Source organism: Thalassophryne amazonica, chromosome 4 (assembly GCF_902500255.1).
Source record: "Thalassophryne amazonica chromosome 4, fThaAma1.1, whole genome shotgun sequence".
In the NCBI taxonomy this organism is placed as follows: Eukaryota; Metazoa; Chordata; class Actinopteri; order Batrachoidiformes; family Batrachoididae; genus Thalassophryne; species Thalassophryne amazonica.
Genome location: NC_047106.1, coordinates 61,873,035 through 61,889,068, shown reverse-complemented (window position 1 = coordinate 61,889,068; position 16,034 = coordinate 61,873,035). Strand labels below are relative to the sequence as shown.

The following is a 16,034-nucleotide window of genomic DNA, read 5'->3' as shown; positions in this document are numbered from 1 at the left end:
TTTATGTACAATTTCTTAATTAAAAGTCAAAAATCTTTTTTTTTTTCTTCTTATATATCATACCCCTAAACACAACACCAAGTGGCCATATGCTTAACTAGAAAGTAGAGCAGTAATAATCTTGTGGCTGTGTGGCTGCAGGGCACATTCTTCTGTTCCTCCCAATGGAGATAGTGGAAATATGGGGCAGCTTGGGGCTTTAATTAATTCTGTTGTCCTGATAACTGGTACTAGTTGTGTTGGCCTGGGGTGAATGGCTGTCTTATGACACATGCATACATGTGGTCAAACACTGATGTGACCTGATAAGCTTCAGGGTTGTTTATGACCAAAAATGCCTGCAGGATCCCTTCCTTTGTGTTTGTCCACATTTTTCTCTACAATTCACCAAGAGCTTCCTGAGCCTTAAGGCCACAAAATGCAAGTGGACATTGTCGTTTCGACTGGATGCACTTTTGCTTTTCAAGCCCAGCACTTACATTCTTTAAATCACATTGAGTATTGTGCTTATTGATGTGCTCATGGGTGTTTGTTTAAAAATCAGGTGTGATCAGGTGCAGCACTGGTGCACTGGTGCACTGGTGTTGTGTGGAACTTGAAAGATCACCAAAAAAAAAAAATTGTCTTGTTGATTGCAGTGTATTTGTATCCTTTAAAGGGTGCAATACTGAGACACACCTTGCAAAAGCGGGTTCACAGTGCATGTTGTCTTTGCATGGATAGACCATGAAACTGAACTGAAAACAGCCATTAATTAACTTTTGTACCCTATGCCTGTTTCCAGATCCCTACTTGAAAATAACATGTCCAAAAAAATTGAGTATAAACGACAGACGGGTGTCCTGCCCAGGGTGTACCTTGCCTCATGCCCTATGACTGCTGGGATAGGCTCCAGCCCCCCATGACCCGATCTTGGATAAACCATTGAAGATGAGTGTGTTTGTGTGTGTATCTCGGAAACTACAACCCCAGTTCCAATGAAGTTGGGACATTGTGTAAAATGTAAATAAAAACAGAATACAATCATTGAAGTTGGGACATTGTGTAAAATGTAAATAAAAACAGAATACAATCATTTTCAAATCCTCTTCAACTTATATTCAATTGAATACACCACAAAGACAAGATATTTAATGTTCAAACTGATAAACTTTATTGTTTTTGTGCAAATATTTGCTCATTTTGAAATGGATGCCTGCAACACATTTCAAAAAAGCTGGGACAGTGGTATGTTTACCACTGTGTTACATCACCTTTCCTTCTAACAACACTCAATAAGCGTTTGGGAACTGAGGACACTAATTGTTGAGGCTTTGTAGGTGAAATTCTTTCCCATTCTTGCTTGATGTATGACTTCAGTTGTTCAACAGTCCGGGGTCTCCGTTGTCGTATTTTGCGCTTCATAATACGCCACACATTTTCATTGGGCAACAGGTCTGGACTGCAGGCAGGCCAGTCGAGTACCCGCACTCTTTTACTACGAAGCCACACTGTTGTAACACATGCAGAATGTGGCTTGGCATTGTCTTGCTGGAATAAGCAGGGATGTCCCTGAAAAAGACGTTGCTTGCATGGCAGCATGCGTTGCTCCAAAACCTGGGTGTACCTTTCAGCATTGATGATGCCATCACAGATGTGTAAGTTGCCCATGCCATGGGCACTGACACACCCCCGTACTATCACAGATGCTGGCTTTTGAACTTTGCGATGGTAACAATCTGGGTGATCTTTTTCTGCTTTTGTCAGGACGACACGATGTCCATGATTTCCAAAAACAATTTGAAATGTGGACTCATCAGACCACAGCACACTTTTCCACTTTGCGTATGTCCATTTCAAATGACCTCGGGCCCAGAGAAGCCAGTGGCATTTCTGGATGTTGTTGATGTATTGCTTTCACTTTGCATGGCAGAGTTTTAAGTTGCACATGTAGATGCAGCGACGAACTGTATTAACTGACAATGGTTTTCTGAAGTGTTCCTGAGACCACGCGGTAAGATCCTTTACACAATGATGTCTGTTTTTAATGCAGTGCTGCCTGAGGGATAGAAGGTCACGGGCATTCAGTGTTGGTTTTTGGCCTTGCCGCTTATGTACAGAAAGTTCTCCAGATTCTCTGAAACTTCTCATTATAATATGGACTGTAGATGATGGAATCCCTAATTTCATTGCAATTGAAGTTGAGAAATATTGTTCTTAAACTGTTGGACTATTTTTTCACGCAGTTGTTCATAAAGTGGTGATCCTTGCCCCATCTTTGCTTGTGAATGGCTGAGCCTTTTGGGAATGCTTCTTTTATACCCAATCATGGCACTCACCTTTTTCCAAACAGGTGTTCTTTGAGCATTCATCAATTTTCCCAGTCTTTTGTTGCCCTGTCCCAACTTTTTTTGAAATGTGTTGCAGGCATCCATTTCAAAATGAGCAAATATTTGCACAAAAACAATAAAGTTTATCAGTTTAAACATTAAATATCTTGTCTTTGTGTATTCAATTGAATATAGGTTGAAGAGGATTTGGAAATCATTGTATTCTGTTTTTATTTACATTTTACACAACATCCCAACTTCATTGGAATTGGGGTTGTACAAGGGTCATTTGTATTATCTTGGTTTCATAATAAAGGTAACACCTATGAGAGTACTACAGAACAGTAAGAATCAGTATATATGTTTCTGGGTCAGAGAAAACGACAAAAAAAAAAAAAAAAAATGAAGAAAATTTCATTTGTACCTCAAAAAAAGTACACCTTTAGAATGAATTGTCCTTGGAATGATGCAGCTATTTAGGTGGACTCTACAAATTGGCCATTTCTCAGGTATCAAACTCCACTACTCATTTTGTTTCCCCTAAATCTCACTATAGGTATTCATTATATCTAATTATAACTGTTTTTTGGGGTTGTTTAAAAAAGAAATCCACCACACATAAGTCCTCTGCACCACTGTGCGTAATACTCAGCATACCTCTGAACACACAATGAATGTAACACATGGCATTATCTTGGGGGGGGGGGGGGGTATGTTTGGTTGGTTGTTGTCGGGGAGTGGAGGTAGATAAGGTTGTTTGTTGTCCTGGGGGGTAATGGGAGTACATCTGTGGGTGAGTGTTTGTGTCCATTGGTGTTTGCATTACATTTGACCCAGGGGAAGAAGCTGTTTGTCAGCCTGCTGGTGTCGGACTTTGTTGACCTGTAGCATCTGCTGGAAGCAACAGGTCGGTGTGAGGGGTCTCCTGTGATGCTTTTGTTTCTGCAGCAGGATGTGGCAATCTTTTCCAGGTTGGGCGGAGATGATCTTTACGGAAGTGTTTACGACCCTCTGCACTGCCTTTCTGTCCTCAGCTGTGCGTACCACACATACAGACAGTATGTCAGTACGCTTTTCACCAGGAAGTGATAGCAGGCCAGCAGTAACTTCGTGCCTAGGTTGTTCTTCCTGAGGACACACAGGAAGTGTAGCTGTTGCCGAGTCTTCTTAGCCAGAGCCCTGATGTTGGAGCATCTGCCTTCCATCCCACTGTGACATTGGTGGTGTGACATGACTGGGAGTGAGGTTCAGGGGTGTGAATGTGAAGCTCCTTGAGGCAACTTTGTTGTGATTTGGCACTATATAAATGAAAATGAGTTGAAATTGAAATTGAGCAGCTGGAATGTGTTTCCAGCTGCGCGATAACCACATCGCGCAGCTGCTGTGGACAAAAAAAACATGCCACCCACAGGATTCGAACTTGCAATTTACAAAAGCTCTGATTGCCAGCAGAAACTTTACCACTGCACTACCGTCACTTTCCTGAAAAAGGTGTGGAAAAATGCCTGACATCAACAAGGACATGAACATATTTTTTTAAAAAAGAGAAAAAAGCACCGTGATAACTGACCAAATGATATTTGTTATGGCATATTTATTCTGATACGTGACTGAAAGTGGCATATTTGTCACACTGTTGGCTTGACATATAGTCCTGCAGTGCACCACTCATAGGACACGCGTGTCCTGTCAGACAGATGTGACATTCAGATTGCCTGCTGCATGTCCACATGTACTGATGGTTCATTTCAGCTGGGACAGCCTGTCAATGTGCGCGCTCTCCAGCCCGTCACAAAAGCGATACATGTTTTTATGTATTTCCACGTGAGGAAAGCAAGCACACACGCGTATGTCAGTCAAAACACGGTATGTGTTCTGCAGCTATGACGTCCAGGACCAGAGATGTCAACAGCCACGACCCCTGTCCATTCAGTGCACAGACCAAGGTGTCACTCTGTGATGAGATGAGAGGCACGCGCCTGTGGGGGGAGCGTGAACCACACGCACACATGTGTTGAGGGGAATGGGGGTGCGCGCAAATCATACGCACACATGTATTGTGGGGGAGCCAAAACTCTGGCAAGCCACATGTGTACTTGGCAACTTCACAGTCGTGGGGGCACTTAGACACATTTCACCGCCAGCTCAAAACTGATTGTCTGCTGATTGTTTTCATGCTAATAGCGTGAATGGCCACACATTTTCTAAGTGCCAAGCGAGTGGTGTTGGATGTTCGTGTGTGTCACATCGGATTTGTCCGACACCTGCCATGAGAGGGATCCAATGGGCTCTCACAGCACACACTTTCTTTTAGCCGCTGGTGTGCACAAATAGTTGTAGCAATAGGAGTACAAGGCTTTGGAGGCAGCTCCAATTTTACATTGTATATGATTCCTGCTTCATACGCAATTCGACCACATTCATACTATGTGTGAAGGGGCCCTAAGGAATGCTGCATGCATTGATGAACATGTGCACATACAGACAGAACACAATTGTGTATTACTGTCCCAGGATAACCTGTGGTGGGATAATAATGGTAAACAATTTTGGAGCAAACCAAATCCATTAATTCAAAAGAAAAGTGCTAACTCTAACTCTAACTCACTTACATCAATTTTCTCTATACCAGATATTGTGAACCTAGTGAATGCCATCTTGTAGGAAATGAAAACGTGACACTGGCTACCCTTTGGACCCTTGCCACATGTCGCACTCAGAATACAAATCCTCTAAACAGCACAAAGGAGTTGGACACTCTCCATATCCATCTGCCATTTTGTGGTTTAGAACATACGCTCTCAGTTGTCAAGGTAGGACTCATAGTCTTGTTTTTTCACAGATGACCCTACAGTCCTTTATCCAAATGTTGTGTGAACAAATCCAAAAATGGCAAACTAAAAATATGGCTCACATTACTCCTTATGGTTTTTAGATTAAAATGTTTTAACCGTGTGTTAGTAATACATGTTCATTCAACCTCAGTACAGTGAATTTGTTCACCATTTAATTTCACGAAGCATGCTTTCTAGTTCAAAACCAGGATGGTCTTTAATGAATAATTCAGTGTTCAAGACAAACTGTTAAAAGGCATTTCTCATGGCAAAAATGACATTTCTAACACTTGCATCATCAAAAAAAACAAAAAAAAACCCTTTCCCCCATCCCTCCAACATTACACCACTTTATTTACGCCTGAGAATTCTCTGTCTTTGGTCTTACACCCCGTGGTATATTTCTCTTTGCAGTTTAGATACATTCATTTGGGATGTGAAGTACCCCATTTACTGTTTTCCACCTATTATTAAGAAATCATGGATTTCTTTTGACAACTGGTTTAATTTCTGGAAAGGTGTAAAATTGTGAAGTGACTGGCGGAACAAATGAAAAGGAGCTCCTACAGCTTGTAAAAATTAAGTCCTCGCAAATATGCCTCAGGCACAAATGTAATTATGGTGTAGGTGGTAAGACCAGGTAAATATTGAGGCCCTAAAGCACTTCTCTGAAACAACTAAGTGCTGTTATCTATGAACTGCTCGATCCCAAACCACCTCAGTAATCGCACGCAATAAAGCATTCATATGTGTACTTTGAATTTCTTAGATGATCTGAGAATCAGCAGTGAACAAGCAGAAACTGACATTTAAAAAGGGATTCTTGCATCATTACTGCAATAAGTGCTTGAACCAAAAACGGCAGAAGAAAATTTGCAAATGGACTGCATTTCTATAGAGCTCCCAAAGTGCTTTACAATGATGCCTCACATTCTCTTTCAAACACGCACATGCATGAGCACACACACACATACACTGGTCTTAGTGTGCTGCCATGCAAGGCACTCAACTGCACATGGGAACAAAACGGGGATTAAGGAAAGGAAAACTGCCAGGAATTTAGGGTCCAAATAAAAAAATATATAAATGGCCCCACCAATGTCACCCATGTCAGCTCTGAAAATATAACAATGTGCAGACATACATGCAAAATTTCCTGTAAAAGAAATGTGCCCAAGACCATCTTGTATAGTATAAACAGAATTTTAATTATAAAATGAACTTAAAATAATAATATAAGACGTTGATTAATTCTGCATCAAATCCATGGAGAACATATAGTATCTTGCCATATGACTTAAAGTTACAGGCAGTGATAAAATAATACCTTCTATACACACGAAGCCTCCGCGCGGCTTTCCATGACAAAATCTCTTGTTAAAAGTGAAATCTGCCGGAAAATGGCTGATGTCCAGCTCTTGTGATAACCAGAGAAATTGCACACAATGGTTCCGGCTCCACAGAGCGATCCGTTTAGAAATGATGTGGTGGTTTCTGCCTCGTCATCGCAGCTCGGAGCACGGCGCGCCAAGCGCCATTGTGGGCCGTCCTTAAAACTGTAGTAACACTCCTTATTCTCTGTGAAGTCCATAAAATTTTCACCAAAAGCCAGATAAATTTTTCGAATGGTTTCCAGCTGCCTGTCTCTACAGTTTCTGAAAAAATTCTGATGGAAAAAAAGCCCAACTCATTCCGCCATTTCCTGACAATGAAAATCTGACGAGGGGGCTGGACCACTCCTCCCACAAGGCGTGCTCACAGGCGAATGACGCAACCGACAGGCGTGGAAAAACCCACGCATGCACACGAAGGTTCAAGCATGTCTGATGTAAAAACATATGAATCAAATCCATATAGTTTTGAAAATATAGTTTAGATTTGAAACATGGATCCTAAAAGGGGACGTGATGTTGTCATGGTTAAGCAGTCGGCTTGAGACCAAAGGATCCTTGGTTCAAACCCTGTCTGGCTGGAAAATCACGAAGGGTCCTTGGGCGAGATCCTTTATCCCCATGTTGCTCCCATTGTGTAGTGAGCACGTTGCATGGCAGCATCCTGACATTGGTGTATGAGTGTATTTGTGTGAGTGAATGCGAGGCATCAATGTAAAGCACTTTGAGTTTCTGATATAGATGGAAAAGCCCTATATAAACGCAGTCCATTTACCATAAAATGTTTTCAGAAATGTGGAAGTCTTTTTTATTGCTTAAAACCTATGTGAAAACCTTGCAGGGTAGATTTACTATCCTGCTTGAAATTAAATCAGTCTCAGACAGAATATTAGTGAACTAAATAACCCATAAGATCACTGATAATTGTGACTAAGCCAATGTGTGTCAATGCTATATATGCATATTGGGTAGATTCATACCAAAATTCATTCAAGAATTGAGTGAGTAGAATTTTTTTTTTTTTCATTTTTGTGATTAAATACCCAATTACTTAGTTAGCAATTGCAATTAAAACAATTTGTGCAAAAGTTATATGCACAGTGGGTAGGCCTGGCTTCATGCCAAAACTAATCAAAGTCTGTAATAAATTGAAGGTGAAGAAGCAATTTTCTTGCAAGTCCTAATGAACTCTTAATTAGCCCATGACTTCGTTATTAATTGCAATGAAGCCAATCTATGTCGAAGCCATATGCATAGTTTGTAGACCTACCCTCATGCTAAAAACCATCGGAACTGATCAATCAATCACATAGAGAGAAGAAGAATTTTTTGTAAAATGTGGACAACGGACTGTAGGACGACCATAGAGTGCATTGTTGCATTAATTTCCTATAACTGCTTACTCCCATCAAGGGCCATGAGAGGGGGGTTAGGAGCCTTTTGAAGCAGTCATAGGGCATGAGGCAGGGTACACAGGGGACAAGATGCCAGTCTATCACAAGGCCACATATAGACAGACAAACACATTCATACACCTACATGTCGTTGGATGGGGGAATCAAAATCAGAATCAGAATTGCCTTTATTGTCATTGTAATTTGCATTACAATGAGATTTGAATGCAACGCCAAAAGAAGAAGAAGAGCTCCAAAAGAAGAAGCCAGAGCACCCACAGGGAACCCACACAAACACTGGGAGAGCATGCAAACTCCACACAGAAAAAGACCAGATGGGACCTGATCCTACAACCTTCTAGCTGTGCGGTAACGGTCCGATCCATTAAGCCACCATGCCACCTACACCACTGCATACAACTGCAAACACCATCTTGCAAACTATGCAAACATATGCACCTTTTGTGCTACAAATTAATGATGTTTTCCGAGTATTAAGTGTGGCATTCAGCCTGCATCACCAAGCTGAAACGTAGATGCGAGAGCTATGCATTGGTGAGTTTGCAGGCATAAATAGAGAGAGGGGAAAAATATGTTCTTTTGGGAAGGCATACTCTCAATTAATAATTTATGTTCCAATTTCTTGTTCTACAAAAAAACTGTAGTCTCCAGCATGTTTATCATTCAGCATAAAGCAGAGGGATGCAGGAACAGAATGGGAAATGCACTTACTGTTAATAACATGCCTGGAGGTGGTATACAGAGAACAATAGCCTGTTCTAAATGCTGTTCTGCAGCCGTAGGTCAAGATTTACATGACTGTAATCTATCCTATGCATATGCCACACTGTTCTGTAGGTGTCTCTTTAGGGTATGGTGGACCTCTGCTTGGGGAACGAGCCTGAGTGCTGTTGCTGGTTTAAGGATTCAAACACAAACTCACACCATGTTATTGTTTCTCTCAGGTATCCTTTATGTTTAATGTGAACTTCCATTCCTCAGGACTCTGTCTTTGCTGTAATAACCTATACCTGATGATATGCAGAGGAGGACAAAATTATTAGTTAGAGCTAGAGGTGGGTGGATCGATCCTAATATCGATAATATCGATACCAACGCTGGTATTGATATTGAACGATCTTCATGTAAAAAGATTGATACTTGAGCTTTTTTTGTCTCTCGCACACACTGACTGCTGCGCACGCAGGTTCATCAAAGTCTACTCTCTGTAAGAGCAGCGCTGCGCTGTGTCACACAACATGGAGCAGCACACCCTTGTATTGTGGTTTGTCAGTCCTCTACCTCAGGAGATTTTGTTTTAAGTTGCGCTGAGTGATATTTTTTTAAACAAAAATGTTGATTGTGATAATAAAGTATTTTGTTGTCACGTACAATGTTTGGTAAAATTCTATCCTAGGTCTTTTGGATCCTTTGGATCTATGAAGCTTAAATATGTAAAAGTATCGGTATCGGCGATACTGGGCCTGTATTTACTTTGTATCGGATCAGTACCAAAATTCCCGGTTTTGCCTACCTCTAGTTAGAGCAAGGAATTTTCAATACAGCATTTCTAAACATCCTAGTTTTATTTTGGATGCTTACTTTATTTTTCTTTGCACACAGAAACAAAATCATTTCACAGAAACCAAAAATTACCAGGGTCAACATTGTTAGTCCATCAGGAACTGACCTTTTTGTTGAACCACAGCACAAACCACTGTTGTGCAATTATATGCTTTAACTTTAAAAAAGTTAAAAGGGAGTTTTTCCTTCCCACTGTCACCAAGTGCTTGCTCACAGGGGGTCGTTTTGACCATTGGGGTTTTTATGTAATTATTGTATGGCCTTGCCTTACAATATAAAGCGCCTTGTGGCAACTGTTTGTTGTGATTTGGCGCTATATAAATAAAATCGATTGATTGAATTGATTGACCTTTGTAATGCTCAAAACCTGTAAAAAGATAAAACTGATGGTACCTTCCAAAGTACACACAGTATAAAAACTTCAGTAAGGGTTTGAGATGTCACTTCAGAAAGCATCATGCCAAAAACAAAAGAAATAGGTTATACTTGAGAAAAAAATTGCTGATGTTCACAAAGAAGGATAAGGAGATACACATTCACAGCGCTTCACTTTTTCCACATTTTATGTTACAACCTTATTCCAAAATTGAATGAAGCCATTTTCCCCCCTCAAAATTCTACTTACGACACTCCATAATGACAACATGAAAAAAGTATTTTTTTTTTTTTTTGCAAATTTATTAAATATACAAAACTAAGAAATCACATGTACATATGTATTCACACCCTTTGCTCAGTACTTTGTTGATGCACCTTGGAAGCAGTTACAGCCTCAAGTTTTCTTAAATATGCTTCTTGAACCAGCTTTGCGCACCTGTCTTTGGGCAGTTTTGCCGATTCCTCTTTGCAGCACCTCCCAAGCTCCATCAGGTTGGATGGGGAGCGTCAGTGCACAGCCATTTTCAGATCTCTCCAGAGATGTTCAATCAGATTCAGGTCTGGTTTCTGGCTGGGCCACTCAAGGACATTAACAGAGTTGTCCTGGAGCCATTCTTTTGATATCTTGGCTGTGTCCTTAGGATCATTGCTCCTGTTGGAAGATGAATTGTTGCCCCAGTCTGAGGTCAAGAGCACTCTGGAGCAGGTTTTCATCCAGGATTGTTGTGTGGGCCGCTGAAGAGGAGGTACTGCTGGCCCACCACCACCAGATGGCGCCCTGCTTGAAGTGCGGGCTTCAAGCACGAGAGGGCGTCGGAGCAACCGGGAGTGACAGCCGTCATTCATCATCAGCACCAGCTGTCACTCATCCACAACTCATCGCCATCACCATAAAGGCCGGACTGCAACTCCACCTCCCCGCCGAGAAATCAGCTACCATAAGAGGTAATTTTCCTGTGGGTTTCCTTATCTGCTGGATTGGTGTTTGGTGTGATCAGCGACGGCTTCGCTTCACACTCCAACCAGATAAGTGGTTAGACAGGAGCTGCACAAGTGTGTGATTGGAGGTGGAGGTGCTCCCTCCCTAAGGAACACAGACTGTGGGATTACTGAGTGTGCGAACTCAAACTCATCTATACTGTTTCTGTTCTCTGCCAGCAGTACCAGGTCTGACAGCTGGAGACGGTGGCCACCTGGGGACCCAGGACTTGGCGGCTCCGGTGTTCTTCAGATCTGTTGGAGGTGAAGGCCGTGTGGGATCCGGCTCGGTTCTGGACGGACGTCTCCTATCCTCAAGCCTGCCCACACGTCACTCAATGTATAATTAACTGTATTTCTAAAACTGTATTTGTCTGTATTCCGTTGTGCACTTCACAACATTAAATTGTTACTGTTTGGCTTATCCATTGCCCGTTCATTTTACGCCCCCTGTTGTGGGTCCGTGTTCCTACACTTTCACAACAGGATTTCTCGGCCAGCGTTATGGATCCCGAGGGGCGTCAACCATCGATTGAACAGCCAATGGAAGAGCGAGGTGCACAGGCGCCAGCAGGAGGCGTGTTAAGTGAGCTGCAGCAAATCTTAACCGCTTTCACTGCTCGGTTGGACTTAGTCACCGAGCAGAATGTTATTCTCAATCGGAGGATGGAGGCTCTCACCGCCCAGGTGGAAGCGCATGCTCAGGGCGCTGCTGCAGCACCTCCTCCTGCTGACCGGAGGCCTGAGACAGACATTCCACTGGTCGTTCAACGAACCCCACCACCATCCCCTGAAGCATACATAAGCCCTCCGGAGCCGTACGGAGGCTGTATCGTGATGTGCGCGGACTTCTTAATGCAGTGCTCGCTCGTCTTTTCACAGCGTCCCGTCATGTACACGTCAGATGCTAGCTGGGTGGCTTACGTAATAAATTTGCTTCGAGGAGAGGCACGCGCCTGGGCTACGGCGCTCTGGGAGCAAAATTCACGGCTTCTAACGACGTATACTGGGTTTGTGAGGGAGTTCAAGCAGGTTTTTGATCACCCCCATAGAGGCGAATCTGCATCAAACGTGCTGCTGTCAATCAGACAGGGGCGTCGGAGTGCAGCGGAGTATGCAGTCGACTTCCGCATCACGGCTGCGAGGTACGGCTGGAACAACGTTGCACTCCGCGCCGCCTTCATAAACGGACTGTCTCCGGTCCTGAAGGAGCATCTACTGGCTAAGGACGAACCGTGGGATTTTGATGGGCTTGTTGATCTGGTTATACGATTAGATAACTGATTAGAGGAACATCGTCTGGAGCAGGGCGGGGGGCGTGGCCGGGCACGAGCCGTCCCTCTTCCTCCTGGGTCCGAAAGGGTGCCGCCTTCCCCACGCTCCACAGCCCGAGACTCCCGTGTGGCAACAGCTCCCCCTGCTGACGAAGCTATGGACACGAGCAGGGCTAAAGTCAATACAAAGCTCAGACAATGGAGGCTGGCCCACGGGGAGTGTTTTTTTCTGTGGCTCAAGTGAGCATCTACAGGTGGACTGCCCCAAGCGGTTAAATGACAACGCCCGCCCTTAGAAGCTGGGCTAAGGGTGGGCCATAACACGCACGCGGGGAAGCCCCGTAAATCCGCACGCATCCCACTTATGATCCTGAGTGGGGATCTGACCCTTCATGCCCCAGCACTGGTAGACACGGGGTCGGAAGGGAATCTGCTGGACAGCAGGTGGGCAAGGGAAGTCGGGCTCCCTCTAGTGGCTCTGCCTTCACCTTTGAAGGTACGGGCACTAGATGGCACCCTTCTTCCACTAATCACACACCAGACACAGCCAGTGACATTGGTGGTGTCTGATAATCACAGGGAGGAGATTGTGTTTTATGTAACACCTTCTACCTCCCCTGTGATTTTGGGTTATCCTTGGATGATAAAGCACAATCCCCGGATTGATTGGCCGTCTGGGGTTGTGGCTCAGTGGAGTGAAACCTGCCACCGAGAATGTCTTGGATCCTCGCGTTCTGCCTGGAGTGACGGCTAGTGAGGAGGTCAAAATTCCCCCCAATCTGACGGCGGTACCGGAGGAGTACCATGATCTTGCTGACATCTTCAGCAAAGATCTGGCACTCACTCTTCCCCTGCACCGACCGTACGATTGCGCCATTGATTTGATCCCGGGCATTGAGTACCCGTCCAGCAGGCTGTACAACCTCTCACGTCCTGAGCGAGAATCAATGGAGACCTACATCCGGAACTCATTAGCTGCTGGGCTGATCCGGAACTCCACCTCCCCGATGGGTGCAGGTTTCTTTTTTGTGGGCAAGAAAGACGGCAGACTCCGTCCATGCATTGATTACAGAGGGCTGAACGAGATCACGGTTCGCAATTGATACCCTTTGCCCCTGTTGGATTCAGTGTTCACGCCCCTGCATGGAGCCCAAATTTTCACAAAACTGGATCTTAGGAATGCGTACCACCTGGTTCGGATCCAGAAGGGAGACGAGTGGAAGATGGCATTTAACACCCCGTTAGGTCACTTTGAGTACCTGGTCATGCCGTTCAGCCTCACCAATGCGCCCGCGACATTCCAGGCCTTGGTTAACGACGTCTTGCGGGACTTCCTGCATCGGTTTGTCTTCGTATATCTAGACGATATACTCATCTTTTCCCCAGATCCTGAGACTCATGTTACGCATGTACGTCAGGTCCTGCAGCGGTTGTTGGAGAACCGGCTGTTTGTGAAGGGCGAGAAGTGCGAGTTCCACCGCACTTCTTTGTCCTTCCTGGGGTTTATAATCTCCTCCAACTCCGTCGCCCCTGATCCGGCCAAGGTTGCGGCAGTGAGAGACTGGCCCCAACCAACAAACCGTAGGAAACTACAACAGTTCCTTGGTTTTGTTAATTTTTACCGGAGGTTCATCAAAGGCTACAGTCAGGTAGTTAGCCCCCTGACAGCCCTGACCTCCACTAAAGTCCCCTTCACCTGGTCGGATCGGTGCGAAGCCGCGTTTAGGGAGTTGAAACGCCGGTTCTAGACTGCACCAGTTCTGGTGCAGCCCGATCCAAATTGCCAGTTTATAGTTGAAGTGGACGCCTCTGACTCAGGGATAGGAGCCATGCTATCCCAGAGCGGGGAGTCCGACAAGGTTCTCCACCCATGTGCCTACTTTTCCCACAGGTTGACCCCGGCTGAAAGGAATTATGACGTCGGCAATCGGGAACTTCTTGCGGTGAAGGAGGCTCTGGAGGAGTGGAGACACCTGTTGGAGGGAGCTTTGGTACCATTCACGGTTTTCACAGACCATCAGAACCTGGAGTACATTCGGACCGCCAAGTGTCTGAACCCCAGGCAAGCCCGCTGGTCACTGTTCTTCGGGCATTTTGACTTTCAGATCACATACCGCCCCGGGACGAAGAACCAACGGTCTGACGCCCTGTCCCGGGTGCACGAGGAGGAAGTCAGGACCGAGCTGTCAGACCCAACAGAAACCATCATCCCCGAGTCCACTGTCATGGCCACCCTCACCTGGGACGTGGAGAAGACTGTCCGGGAGGCCCTGACACGGAACCCGGGGACTGGACTGAAGAACAAGATGTACGTCCCACCAGAGGCCAGGGCTGCAGTCCTGGACTTCTGTCATGGTTCTAAGCTCTCCTGTCATCCAGGAGTGCGAAGAACCGTGGCAGTGGTCCGGCAGCGCTTCTGGTGGGCGTCTCTGGAAGCCGACGTCCGGGAATACGTCCAGGCCTGCACCACTTGCGCCAGGGGCAAAGCCGACCACCACAAGACCCAAGGCCTCCTCCAGCCTTTGCACGTGCCTCATCGCCCCTGGTCTCACATCGGCCTGGACTTCGTCATGGGCCTCCCGCCGTCCCAGGGCATGACTGCCATCCTCACGATAGTGGACTGGTTCTCCAAGGCGGCCCACTTCGTGGCCCTCCCGAAACTCCCGACGGCCCAGGAGACTGCAGACGCCCTGGTCCACCACGTCGTGCGTCTGCATGGGATTCCATCGGACATCGTCTCAGATCGTGGTCCTCAGTTCTCCTCCCAGGTCTGGAGGAGTTTCTGCAGGGAACTGGGGGCCACCGTAAGTCTCTCGTCCAGGTACCACCCCCAGACGAATGGGCAGGCAGAGCTGGCGAACCAGGAATTGGAGCAGGCCCTCCGCTGCGTGACCTCCGCGCACCCGACGGCCTGGAGTAACCATCTGGCCTGGATCGAGTACGCTCATAATAGCCAAGTGTCATCTGCTACCGGCCTCTCCCAGTTTGAGGTGTGTTTGGGGTACCAGCCCCCATTGTTTCCGCTAGTGGAGGGAGAGGTCGGGGTGCCCTCGGTCCAGGCCCATCTGAGGAGGTGCCGTCGGGTGTGGCGTACCGCCCGCTCTGCCCTGCTCAAAGTCCGGACGAGGGCCAAGGCCCATGCAGATCGCCGGCGTGCCCCGGCCCCTACGTATCAGCCCAGGCAGGCGGTTTGGCTATCCACAAAGGACATCCCCCTGCAAGTGGAATCCCAAAAACTCAAGGACAGATTCATAGGACCTTTCACCATCCTCAAAGTCCTCAGTCCAGCCGCAGTGAAGCTGAAGCTGCCAGCTTCACTGCGAATTCATCCCGTCTTTCATATGTCATGCCTCAAACCCTGCCATACCTCTCCACTCTGTACCCCTGGACCGGTGCCGCCACCTGCCCGGATCATTGACGGGGAGCCGGCTTGGACTGTGCGCCAGGAGGCGCCCGTTGAGGGGGGGGTCCTGTTGTGTGGGCCGCTGAAGAGGAGGTACTGCTGGCCCACCACCACCAGATGGTGCCCTGCTTGAAGTGTGGGCTTCAAGCAGGAGAGGGTGTCGGAGCAACCAGGAGTGACAGCTGTCACTCATCATCAGCGCCAGCTGTCACTCATCCACAACTCATCACCATCACCATAAAGGCCGGACTGCAACTCCACCTCCCCGCCGAGAAATCAGCTACTATAAGAGGTAATTTCTCTGCTGACTTAAAACTGAATAATAGTCTGAACTCTTTTGCAGCCGTTTTCCTGTGGGTTTCCTTATCTGCTGGATTGGTGTTTGGTGTGATCAGCGATGGCTTCGCTTCACACCCCAACCAGATAAGTGGTTAGACAGGAGCTGCACGAGTGTGTGATTGGAGGTGGAGGTGCTCCCTCCCTAAGGAA

The 16,034-nt window shown here is 46.1% G+C and overlaps 1 protein-coding gene across 4 annotated transcripts in view; it reads right to left on the bottom strand.

Moving 5' to 3' along the window:
* The window catches only part of b3gat1a (beta-1,3-glucuronyltransferase 1 (glucuronosyltransferase P) a), a 432,840-nt gene that overhangs the window by 178,557 nt on the left and 238,249 nt on the right, over positions 1–16,034 (bottom strand). The window lies entirely within an intron of this gene.